This window comes from Amphibalanus amphitrite, unplaced genomic scaffold, assembly GCF_019059575.1.
Source record: "Amphibalanus amphitrite isolate SeventyFive unplaced genomic scaffold, NRLGWU_Aamphi_draft 000070F_arrow, whole genome shotgun sequence".
Taxonomy (NCBI): Eukaryota; Metazoa; Arthropoda; class Thecostraca; order Balanomorpha; family Balanidae; genus Amphibalanus; species Amphibalanus amphitrite.
Genome location: NW_024881566.1, coordinates 818,171 through 830,468, shown reverse-complemented (window position 1 = coordinate 830,468; position 12,298 = coordinate 818,171). Strand labels below are relative to the sequence as shown.

At 48.4% G+C, this 12,298-nt stretch overlaps 1 protein-coding gene across 15 annotated transcripts in view; it reads left to right on the top strand.

Moving 5' to 3' along the window:
- The window catches only part of LOC122379073, a 184,527-nt gene that overhangs the window by 56,756 nt on the left and 115,473 nt on the right, over window positions 1–12,298 (top strand). The window contains exon 1 of one of the 15 annotated variants that reach the window (XM_043360996.1): window positions 7,954–7,985. The exons of the other annotated variants lie outside the window; for them this stretch is intronic. The gene's annotated coding sequence lies outside the window, so the exon portion shown is untranslated. Of the gene's footprint in view, window positions 1–7,953; window positions 7,986–12,298 lie in introns of those variants that run through there. 15 annotated transcript variants of the gene reach the window in all.

The following is a 12,298-nucleotide window of genomic DNA, read 5'->3' as shown; positions in this document are numbered from 1 at the left end:
TGGCAAATACCGAGTACTTATGCAAATACCAAGCAAGTACCAAATACTTTGGCAAGTACCGAGTACTTTGGCAAGTACCAAGCAAGTACCAAGTACTTTTGCAAGTTCAGCAAGTTTTTCGCCAATATCGAAGCTTCTAGACGTCCGATCGTCACCGGAAAAACACCATTCGATCCCAAATTTTCTCCTTCATCTTTTTATGGCCAAAGCGACGCGGAGCGAGCCAAGATATCTTGTTTAGTTATTCATTTGAGTAGGATTTCGGGTTTTTTCAAGTGCTCAGTTTTTGCAGCGAGCTTTTTCTCTTAGGGCTTGCGAGATAGCTGCGTGCACACATATCTCTTCAACATTGCGCGCCTCACAGGAATGCGGCTGATTCACGTGCTTTTGTGAGCGAGGTGCTTCCCTCCGGGAGAAATTCGCCGTCCCCATATGCTTAACACAGAGCCGAGCGGCGGCTGACAGGTGGCCGGCTCTCGGGAGATCGGCAGCCGACACTCGAAAAATCGACAAGCCGCCGCTGAATGCGCGTGCGGCAGTGCTGAGCCGAGTCGTTCCCACGGTCTGAGGTACCCCCAGTTTGAAGATTCGGCTGTAGAATATGTAGTTTTAAATACGTAGTTTGACGTACATCTCGGAAAAGTGAGATACGGCCAGAAATGAGTGTGGGTCCCTCCGTTCTGAAGATTCTGATCGACGCCGATTGAAATAATTCGCCGTGCATATCTCGGCTTATTGACGACCGATTGACACGGGATCAACACCGATCGATACCAAATGGCTCTGTGGGGGGGGGGGGGGGGAATAGAGTGGCAAGTTTTCCTACCCGACGAACCCGGAATTATCCCGAGGGGGTAGGTGTGGGAGTAGAGTCGGGGGAACGGGGGGGGCGAGTGCAAGTACCAAGTACTTTCGCAAGTACCAAGTACCAAGTACTTATGGAAATACCAAGCAAATACCAAGTACTTTGGCAAATACCGAGTACTTATGCAAATACCAAGCAAGTACCAAGTACTTTGGTACTTTGGCAAGTACCGAGTACTTTGGCAAGTACCAAGCAAGTACCAAGTACTTTTGCAAGTTCAGCAAGTTTTTCGCCAATATCGAAGCTTCTAGACGTCCGATCGTCACCGGAAAAACACCATTCGATCCCAAATTTTCTCCCGAATCTTTTTATGGCCAAAGCGACGCGGAGCGAGCCAAGATATCTTGGCTCGCTCCGCGTAGGATTTCGGGTTTTTTGAAACGCTGAGTTTTTGCAGCGAGCTTTTTCTCTTAGGGCTTGCGAGATAGCTGCGTGCACACATATCTCTTCAGCATTGCGCGCCTCACAGGAATGCGGCTGATTCACGTGACAAACTCGGTGGCGGTCCCTCCGTTGCGGAGATTCGCCGCCGACCGCCCGACGACGGGAAAAACTGCCGAGTCTGCCGGCAGCTGCTGCCACCTGGACCGCAGTTGGGGCGGCCGGACCGGTGGCTGCTGCCACCTAGCGGTACAACCGCAGTCTGGCGCATACAAGACCGCAGCGTACACTTATCAAAGCATACATGGAAGTCGTAACATACAACGTTCAAAACATACAAAACAGACCAGGTAGTCGAAACATACAAAAGTGCAGTACCAAGTACATTTGCGAATACCAAGCACTTTCGCAAGTACCAAGCAAGTACCAAGTACTTTTACAAGTACCAAGCAAGTACCAAGTACTGATGCAAATACCAAGCAAGTACCAAGTACTTTGGCAAATACCGAGTACTTATGCAAATACCAAGCAAGTACCAAGTACTTTGGCAAGTACCGAGTACTTTGGCAAGTATCAAGCAAGTCAGTGTTCGCCACGGGCCGGGCCAGCCCAACGGGCCACGGGCCGGGCTGGGCTACGGGCTGGGCCGGGCCCCCAAATATCATTAGTTAACGGGCTATGGATGGGCCGGGCCAAGAACTTTGTGCACTATGGGTTTTGCGACTAATGTCAATTTAAGAAAATTTGGAAACTGATGCAAACAAAACCCACTGGGAAAATACAAAAACTAAACCAAATTTAAGCAATGTGAAAGAAAACCTACTTGATATTGAATTTTGGGAATCTTGAGAATTATCCAATATCACATCATGTCACACATAGGAGGGTTTTCATAAAAATTCCGCAACCAAAAAGATCAGAGAATCTCTAGCATCATTAGTTTGTTAATAAAAGTTAAAATGTAGTCATCAGAACAACTTACTTAGCACTACAACTCCAAAAACTAAGAAGCCACTCAACAATGATGGGCTACAGGGCTACATTAAGTTAACACTTATATATGGCGATAGTGAGACAATTCCAACACAGTCTTTTTTCCTTCACCGACGGCTTTTTAACGAACAGAACCTTAAAAGGATACTCACAAAACACACTGTAAGTAACGAGGAACTCTACAGAGTATTTCGCGATGAAAGCTTCTTTAAATGTCCATAAATTTGTCAAAATAAATCACAACAAATATCCATATCTTGAAAAGAGCCTAACATAAAATAGCAAGGAAAGTAGCAGATAGTTGTCCACAGAGATTCGGTTGACACGTGGGCATGAATTGAAAATAGATTAAATCAGTTTTGCTGATAAATGGATGGATTTTCTCTTTTTTTGGAAGACAGTGCTAAAGTTAGTGTCACCTATTTTGTATGCTTTCTCAGGCTTTTGATATTGCAGCATCTATGGAGTGAATTTAACAGCAAGGTCAATCCCAGACAGATTCATCAATTCCCATAAGTCAAGCTTTTTTTCTGCTGGTAAGTGCTGGGAAGTATAGAGTATGTTGCAAATACTTCCTTCAAGTATGCATTAGAGTCACCAATTATTAATGATAATGTTCACACACATCAGCTTGCAAGATAACTTTACTCATAGAATGTAGTTAATATAATCATGTAAACTTTTTATAGGTGTGTAATCATGACCTAATTGACTGAGGTGCTTGCTGTTACTGTTAAAATTTGTGCCATAGGTGCTTGAAATGATTATATTCATTGAAAAGAAGGGAGTCATGATTGCCATGTTAATATTCATGCAATTTGAATTGTTCTCAAAATAGTGTAATCAATCATGCTTATTATAGCCATAGACTAAGACAATAACTAGATTGCTATTTTTGACGGGCCGGGCCGGGCTGGGCTTGGAATATTTGCCAAGAGCGGGCTACGGGCTGGGCCGGGCTCTGAACCCATGGGCCCGGGCCGGGCTGGGCTGGGGATTTTGGGGCCCGTGGCGAACACTGCCAAGTACTTTTGCAAGTTCAAGTTTTTCGCCAATATCGAAGCTTCTAGACGTCCGATCGTCACCGGAAAAACACCATTCGGTCCCAAATTTTCTCCCGAATCTTTTTATGGCCAAAGCGACGCGGAGCGAGCCAAGATATCTTGTTTAAATATCCATTTGAGTAGGATTTCGGGTTTTTTGAAACGCTGAGTTTTTGCAGCGAGCTTTTCCTGTTAGGGCTTGCGAGATAGCTGCGTGCACACATATCTCTTCAACATTGCGCGCCTCACAGGAATGCGGCTGATTCACGTGCTTTTGTGAGCGAGGTGCTTCCCTCCGGGAGAAATTCGCCGTCCCCATATGCTTAACACAGAGCCGAGCGGCGGCTGACAGGTGGCCGGCTCTCGGGAGATCGGCAGCCGACACTCGAAAAATCGACAAGCCGCCGCTGAATGCGCGTGCGGCAGTGCTGAGCCGAGTCGTTCCCACGGTCTGAGGTACCCCCAGTTTGAAGATTCGGCTGTAGAATATGTAGTTTTAAATACGTAGTTTGACGTACATCTCGGAAAAGTGAGATACGGCCAGAAATGAGTGTGGGTCCCTCCGTTCTGAAGATTCTGATCGACGCCGATTGAAATAATTCGCCGTGCATATCTCGGCTTATTGACGACCGATTGACACGGGATAAACACCGATCGATACCAAATGGCTCTGTGGGGGGGGGGGGGGGAGTAGAGTGGCAAGTTTTCCTACCCGACGAACCCGGAATTATCCCGAGGGGGTAGGTGTGGGAGTAGAGTCGGGGGAACGGGGGGGGGCGAGTGCAAGTACCAAGTACTTTCGCAAGTACCAAGCAAGTACCAAGTACTTTTACAAGTACCAAGCAAGTACCAAGTACTTTGGCAAATACCGAGTACTTATGCAAATACCAAGCAAGTACCAAGTACTTTGGCAAGTACCAAGCAAGTACCAAGTACTTTTGCAACTTCAGCAAGTTTTTCGCCAATATCGAAGCTTCTAGACGTCCGATCGTCACCGGGAAAACACCATTCGATCCCAAATTTTCTCCCGAATCTTTTTATGGCCAAAGCGACGCGGAGCGAGCCAAGATATCTTGTTTAATTATTCATTTGAGTAGGATTTCGGGTTTTTTGAAACGCTCAGTTTTTGCAGCGAGCTTTTTCTCTTAGGGCTTGCGAGATATCTGCGTGCACACATATCTCTTCAACATTGCGCGCCTCACAGGAATGCGGCTGAATCACGTGCGATTGTGAGTGAGGTACCCCCAGTTGGAAGATTCGGCTGTAGAATTGTAGTTTTAAATACGTAGTTTGACGTAGATCTCGGAAAAGTGAGATACGGCCAGAAATGAGTGTGGGTACCTCCGTCCTGAAGATTATGATCGGCGCCGATTGAAATAAGTCGCCGTGCATATCTCGGCTTATTGACGACCGATTGACACGGGACAAACACCGATCGATACCAAATGGCTCTGGGGGGGGGGGGGATAGAGTGGCAAGTTTTTCTACCCGACGAACCCGGAATTATCCCGAGGGTGTAGGGGTGGGAGTAGAGTCGGGGGAACAAGGGGGGGGGGCGAGTACAAGTACCAAGCAAGTACCAAGTACTTTCGCAAGTACCAAGTACTTTTATTATTCATTTGAGTAGGATTTCGGGTTTTTTGAAACGCTCAGTTTTTGCAGCGAGCTTTTTCTCTTAGGGCTTGCGAGATATCTGCGTGCACACATATCTCTTCAACATTGCGCGCCTCACAGGAATGCGGCTGAATCACGTGCGATTGTGAGTGAGGTACCCCCAGTTGGAAGATTCGGCTGTAGAATTGTAGTTTTAAATACGTAGTTTGACGTAGATCTCGGAAAAGTGAGATACGGCCAGAAATGAGTGTGGGTACCTCCGTCCTGAAGATTATGATCGGCGCCGATTGAAATAAGTCGCCGTGCATATCTCGGCTTATTGACGACCGATTGACACGGGACAAACACCGATCGATACCAAATGGCTCTGGGGGGGGGGGGGATAGAGTGGCAAGTTTTTCTACCCGACGAACCCGGAATTATCCCGAGGGTGTAGGGGTGGGAGTAGAGTCGGGGGAACAAGGGGGGGGGCGAGTACAAGTACCAAGCAAGTACCAAGTACTTTCGCAAGTACCAAGTACTTTTACAAGTACCAAGCAAGTACCAAGTACTTATGCAAATACCAAGCAAGTACCAAGTACTTTGGCAAATACCGAGTACTTATGCAAATACCAAGCAAGTACCAAGTACTTTGGCAAGTACCGAGTACTTTGGCAAGTACCAAGTACTTTTGCAAGTTCAGCAAGTTTTTCGCCAATATCGAAGCTTCTAGACGTCCGATCGTCACCGGAAAAACACCATTCGATCCCAAATTTTCTCCCGAATCTTTTTATGGTCAAAGCGACGCGGAGCGAGCCAAGATATCTTGTTTAATTATTCATTTGAGTAGGATTGCGGGTTTTTTGAAACGCTGAGTTTTTGCAGCGAGCTTTTTCTCTTAGGGCTTGCGAGATAGCTGCGTGCACACATATCTCTTCAACATTGCGCGCCTCACAGGAATGCGGCTGATTCACGTGCTTTTGTGAGCGAGGTGCTTCCCTCCGGGAGAAATTCGCCGTCCCCATATGCTTAACACAGAGCCGAGCGGCGGCTGACAGGTGGCCGGCTCTCGGGAGATCGGCAGCCGACACTCGAAAAATCGACAAGCCGCCGCTGAATGCGCGTGCGGCAGTGCTGAGCCGAGTCGTTCCCACGGTCTGAGGTACCCCCAGTTTGAAGATTCGGCTGTAGAATATGTAGTTTTAAATACGTAATTTGACGTAAATCTCGGAAAAGTGAGATACGGCCAGAAATGAGTGTGGGTCCCTCCGTTCTGAAGATTCTGATCGACGCCGATTGAAATAATTCGCCGTGCATATCTCGGCTTATTGACGACCGATTGACACGGGATAAACACCGATCGATACCAAATGGCTCTGTGTGTGTGTGGGGGGGGGGGAGTAGAGTGGCAAGTTTTCCTACCCGACGAACCCGGAATTATCCCGAGGGGGTAGGTGTGGGAGTAGAGTCGGGGGAACGGGGGGCGAGTGCAAGTACCAAGTACTTTCGCAGTACCAAGCAAGTACCAAGTACTTATGGAAATACCAAGCAAGTACCAAGTACTTTGGCAAATACCGAGTACTTATGCAAATACCAAGCAAGTACCAAGTACTTTGGCAAGTACCGAGTACTTTGGCAAGTACCAAGCAAGTACCAAGTACTTTTGCAAGTTCAGCAAGTTTTTCGCCAATATCGAAGCTTCTAGACGTCCAATCGTCACCGGAAAAAACACCATTCGATCCCAAATTTTCTCCCGAATCTCTTTATGGCCAAAGCGACGCGGAGCGAGCCAAGATATCTTGTCTATATTACTATTTGAGGAGGGTGCGTCTGTCCGTTACCGAGGTCCCGACTTGGTGGTGCTTTGCGTGGACTACAGGCCAGACCGTTGCACCTAGCGCGCTGAAATTTGCACAACTTATAGATCAAGGATGCGCGACGTGCCTTTGAGGGGTCTGGGCTCCATCGGATTGGTAGGGAGCGCGTGGCGTGTGCTCAAAAAGTGCAAATTCGCGTCATAGACTTTACATGTATAAATCGGCTTGCAAAATCGGGCGAAAATGGCTAAATTTGCCCGACACGGGTCCGATCCCCGTGCAATATCTCGGTAACCGTGGGCCTGATCGGCACGGGGAAAACAGCATCGTGTAGATAATTGAACGGGCTATCGAATGGTATGCGGTGCAGGGGATGGCACGCGCCACGTGCACCGGGGAGGGCACTTTTATGTGGAAAATTGACGTTTTGGACGTATTTTGGAATTTATATTATTTTCAGGTGACCGCCAGCTGGAGCGAGTTGAAACAACGCCCATTAGCAATAAAAATGTACCGCCTCTCATGGAAAAATTGTGAAAAGCTGATTGATCCAAATCAAGGTGGTACAAATCACGGGAGAAAATGGTGTTTGTCAATTTTGTGCCACTTTGTTCATCAAAATGGTTTTGCTCCATGATCTGATATATCTGGCAATTAAAAATGGCATCGTTGGAAAGAGCATTCAATTTTGTCCAAGGTTCAGTCTTCATTTTTGCATTATAAGCAACAGTATTCTTAAAAATGTAAAAGTTCCAAACCATTACATTGTCATTTTTGGCGAAATTCATCGATTGCCCTAAAAGGCCTCACGACAGTTTTCGAATCATTCTATAGAAGAACGCATGATTATCCGACACGGGCACCTCGATGCGATGTATCTTTTTTGTTTTATTACAAAATGTTTGGCCGTCAAAAAGCAATCGAACGAATTGGATGCCAACCAAATCGGCACAGACCGACCCAATACCCACGGGTAAAAAATAACCCTTCTTCGCGTTGCGGAGCACGCGGGTAACCCTAGTGTGTAACTACTTGCAGAAGGTGGGTAAGGATTTGACCCCTCACTAAGGTTGCCTATTTCGCCAATTCTGCCGGAGCAAAATGCTAAGGCAAAACGCTCTCCCATCCTCTGCGTCCGTAATTTTGCCCATTCCTCTGCTGATTTGCCTATTCTACAATGTTCAAACTTTTTGCCTGCTGATTGCTATAGATAAGCTATGCACATTACGATTCAAATCAGTCTGACTTCGTTGAAGAAAACTTAAACTTCAATCCAGCGACTTCTAAATTCAGGTTAGTAGTTCCCAGTGCGATGTGTCCGACTCTGTTCGTTCTTTGAGCAAACTACGGGAGCATGGTAGGAAGGACTTGGTGATAAAAGGCAAAAATGTAATTTGAATCAATCATTACCAAGTGCTACACGGAACTCTCACGCTGAGCAAGCGGCCAGGCAACGGCAGAACCACGTGCCCTGCCCGAGAATAGAACCCGGATGGCTGAATCCAGAGACAAGGAACGGTGAGCAGCATTTTGAAGACCCTGATATGCAGCAGATACACATTGCATGGTGTTTGTTGGACAGCGATACGCTTAGCACAATAGGTTCCAAGGACAACGCCATTTGCACGCGTCTCCATGATGGAAACAGGTCTCGGTGGACAGTGTTGTGTGGACACATGAATCGGTGGACATCTCATCTCATCTCACCTCATATATTTAACACATTCATTCACGGACATCATGTTGTGTTGTCACAGGTTTTGTTTGACAGAGTTGGGTGAGCACTGAGCGGTGCTGGGGGCGTGGACACAGGGTCCTGTGGGCGGCGCTTAGTGGACACACATCCCTGTGGAGACGTTTCCTGACCATAAATTGCCCCAGGCTTCCGGTGATCGCCCGGACGCAGTAGACGGTGGAGAAAACACTGTCGTTAAAGAACGGCTCGATGGGACGCGCGCCCCACTTTGTCCTAAAATGATTGCAGTTTGACGATAGTAGACACTGCTCAGGGTACACGAGTCTGTGAGCTGAAATGATGACAGAAAGCGTTGCTGCTAAGCTTCCAAAGATGAATTGAAGTTATAGTTTGTATGTTGGATTATCACGAGTTTTCCGGTATTCATCTGAACGTTTATGTCAATTGTCAGCCGAACTTTTCACAAAACGCTGCCGTCCTTTCTGCCGAACTTGTGTAAGATGTCATTGCGCTGAAAGTTTCATCATTGATCACTTCTAGGTTGAGTCAGTGGAAGTCATTTGTCCGCTGGGTCGTCTCCTTCAAAGGGGTGACTGTTTCAGCTCAGTACTGGCTGAAACAGTTTGTAGTTGAAAGACTGTCATCGGCGTAGTATCTGTCAGTTGGATCGTCTCAGAGAACAGCCACAGCAACTACCGACAACTGCGAAATACGTATATGCCATTGTACATACAACAAATTTCTATTTTAGCCACATTATATGTTTAAATGATCTTGCACTCTCCTCTTACATCAGAGGTTCTATGAAAACAACTATCGGAAAGAGGATGGAGGGTGTCACATTTTGCCAGTACCGCCGGGGAAGAGTGTGTTAGGAGAGACCGAAGGGAGGGTAAGAGGGATGGATGGGAAGCCTTTATGGTTCTGTTTGTTCGTGATACGCGGTGACCCCGTCCCTGGCAGAGACAGACGGCGCCTCGGGGGCCGGGACGTGATCGGACTGTGAGCACAGACGGAGGCGCGTGACGCTGGCTTTTTCATCGCTAAATAAACACACTGCCGAACCTTACCTTGAAACGTTTAACGTGACACAGAGCGTCGCAAGGCCGAATCATTCTGTGGATTATTTCATGAACCATTAAATTATTGTTCATTGCAATGGTAGTCATTTTCTTCGACATATTTGTGTATGTCAGTTGTGATTGCACAGTGCACAATGCACACCTACTTATGCATTCGCTACGCCAGTTCTCGTTTCATAGGTATTCATTGGCATTCTATATTACTTGTATTGTTTATTCCGATTCAGTTATTTAACATAAATTGTAGATACACGTCCCTGCAAGAAACAGTATTGTTGCATACCAAGAGCCCGTCAATCCACATATTCATTTGGCATTTCTGACTTGACTTTGCACGAACTCAAAATTGATGAAAGTATGTTTTGGCAGAATTAGATCAACTCCTGCAATGTCAGAAAAAATGTTCGGAGAAGGTTTGAAACATTACCGTAGTATTTCGGAGAGTGAGAAAACGTAAAAAGAGCTCATTCACCTATTCATTTATGCATTACAGAATACAATCAACATTTACCGTTGCAGTGTGCCGCCATAAACTATCTCTGGTGTCTGACGGAAGATTGCAATCCCTGGCTAACCACACCATCCTATACACTATACATTTCCAATCTTCTCGTGAAACAGCACGCTGCTGAATGAGGATCGATGCCCATCCTAGCTCCTCTTCGGGGGTCGGGGGAGGGGAGGGGATCCGCACACCCTCCCACACAGTCCTCTCGACGTCCCGTGTCGAGCACTCGGTCCTCCCGGGTCCGCTGACCTTGGTCGAGAGGCCAGATCGGCACGCATGGCGCCGCCGGCCGCCGCAGATTGGCTAAGTGGAGCGGCGGCTCGCGCTCATCGGAGCCGTAATTGGTGTGCGCGTCGGCCGGAGCCGGGGCCGGCCTCCCCATTAGCGGCGCGGGCCATCGAAGCCGGCCACCCGCCGTCGACGGACTTGTTACCGCCGCTGTGAGGAGCCGGGGGAGGGGCGGGGGACGCCCACAGACGCGCCCAGTGTCGCCGATGACGGATCTGAGGGACGACCGACGCGCTGCCGGCATTACGGAAACGGATCAGAGCTGGCTCCCGGATTACAGGCGAGATCCGACCGGCAGCGCACAACGCCAGCCGTGTGGAGATAGGTTTTCACGGCGAGCGGTGAGCTGTCCGGAAATTTTATTAGGAGCAGCTCGGGTGGTTTTACTAGCGACGTGGCCATTTCTAGTGCGGGCGTGCTCAGAGTAAAGGGCGTTTGAAGTGCCGTGGGAAGGCGCTGTTTCTTGCAGCTCAGAGTGGGAATGATGATTTTTTTTCATTGTTAAATTGCGAAAGGCATTGTTGGAATGCTATCTTTGATCGTGGTAAATGTGAACAATGCCATTAATTGTTATGTTTGAACATCAAAAGTTATTAAATTTCTAACCCCTTTTTCAATTCTGTGTCTTGGAACGTAAAGGCAGCTGAACCAGCAAAAACCATGTTCGATATTTTGCAGCAGTATGCATACGTCGTGCATATACGGCGACTCTCACATACATAGGGTATGAAATGAATGGTTCTTGACTTCTTGAGGACTTGGGACAAAGTAAGACATGCTTTACTGTACGAGTTGCTTGCTTCGAGGCGTCAATTCAAGTGCGGCAAGCAGTTTCGGCTTTCCATCGTTTTCTTCTTTTCTCAGTGGTGACTTCGCTAATAAAAAAATGTGCTCACTGCACCGTACTGTATTATCCCAATCAGCCTTATCTTGGAGGAGAGAAGCTTTTTAGCAAGTCCATACAGAGAGCTCCGAGTGCTTTCTCCGAGCGCCCCAAGTGCTCATTACCGACACGCTGTCCCGTGTGAGTGTGGGCCACTGTAGGGCAGAGGATGGGCCCGGGCCGCTCGGAAGGGCGGGGGTCCTCCGCTGCAGGTTCGCTGCCTCCACGGAGCGATGGCACGGCCAGAGCGGTACCTTAGGATCGATGAGCGCCGCGACCAGTGGCTGTGCGCCGTCAGCACAGGCCGCCACGCGCCATGCCCTATCTCCGGTATCTGGCTCCTGTCGGCTGCGATGGCATATCTACGGTATCTGGCTCCTGTCGGTTGTGATGGCGTATCTCCGGTATCTGGCTCCTGTCCGCCGCGGTGGCTGCGCGGCATCCCTGGTGACCGCTCTGCGCGTCTGCCGCGTGTCCGCCCGGGCTTCCGCGCCCTGTGCACATGATGTCTACATGGCGTGTTCACGGCGGCTGCATAACGTCTACACGGCATCTACAGTTCGTCTCTGCGGCGTCTACAGTTCGTCTCCACAGCGTCTACAGTTCGTCTCCACTATATTTACACGGGTTCCACCCAGCCCTTGGAGCCGGTGTTTGACGTCTCTCCTGATCTCGTGCTGATCTCCATCTCCTGTCGGCCGCTCTCTCCGGCCCGGCTGGCGGCCCTCAGGCGTCTGTCGGCGCCGTCAGTCTCGCTGCCATCGGTCCGGAACCAGCTGTCACGGTCACGGCTGTGACGGACCCGTCTGATGACGTCACGAGCGCGTCATATGCGTCAGCGGACGCCAGCGTCGGCAGACGTGACAAGGTCGGACAGCAGCTCACTGAGGGAGTGCTGACATACCGCGGCATTCATCAAATAGACTTGAACGGAGTTACTGAGGCTTTTCTGAGTTCCGGCAGTCATAGCTTACATTTGTAGCCGCCCAGTTATCATGCTGTAGCCACAAGACCTCCATGTCTTGTGACCTTCATGTACGTACATTGCATACGTATGCATTGCATCCAATGCATCATGCTAAGTAAATAGGTATGTTCGAGTGATGAAATCATTGATTGATAAGCTCTGCTTTTTTGTTTTGATTTTTA